This window comes from Penaeus monodon, chromosome 31, assembly GCF_015228065.2.
Source record: "Penaeus monodon isolate SGIC_2016 chromosome 31, NSTDA_Pmon_1, whole genome shotgun sequence".
Taxonomy (NCBI): domain Eukaryota; kingdom Metazoa; phylum Arthropoda; class Malacostraca; order Decapoda; family Penaeidae; genus Penaeus; species Penaeus monodon.
The window spans coordinates 3314457-3315122 of record NC_051416.1 but is presented as its reverse complement, the minus strand read 5'-3'; the positions used below and the strand labels follow the sequence as shown (position 1 = coordinate 3315122).

At 43.5% G+C, this 666-nt stretch overlaps 1 protein-coding gene across 1 annotated transcript in view; it reads left to right on the top strand.

The window, feature by feature from the left end:
• LOC119592994 (voltage-dependent calcium channel type A subunit alpha-1-like) overlaps nt 1–666 on the top strand; it is a gene marked incomplete in the record, with an annotated part of 154497 nt that overhangs the window by 1109 nt on the left and 152722 nt on the right.

The window sequence follows — 666 nt, the reverse complement described above, 5'->3', positions numbered from 1 at the left end:
GGGACGTTAGAGACGGTCCTTATCACAACACAGGTGAAGTGTCCAGTAACCATGATCGTCTGGTAGCCTCTCCTGATGACGTCACAGCAGCTCTACCCAGTCAATATTGCAGCCGCGTCCCAGCTCTCTCGCTTGCACATGATAGAGGCTTGATCGTGATTTAATCAGAAAGTATAAATGCACATATACCTAAATGTACGTACACACACGAACATGCACGTACAGGCCCACCTTCAGTCATAACCTAAAGGACATTAGCGATGCAGTTACGAGAGTCTAGAAAGAGGGAGGGAAAGGGGAAATGAAGGCTTCTAAAGGTAATTCCTGTAGTTCTATTATTAGTGACAAGTTAAACCTGTGCTCTGTGTTCTCTCCGTGTCATTACTCTCTGATGTGGCGTATTAGCACGGAATAATTTCCAGTGTATAATGTCTTTGATATGCGTTTTGATCATTCTATGAATTGTCAGTGGATCAGGGACTGGCGCGGCTTCCCGACTGACAGATATGTTCGGAGTGTGTCTGAGGGCATCACTGTAACCTATAAGGGAGATCAATAAATAAGGCTATTTGTTATGTAGGTTTAAGGTCATTTTGGTGGATTTGTTGTGTGGGGAGAAGTTGCTGACATATGTAATTGTACAGTAAAGCTTGCAGTAATCAGTTT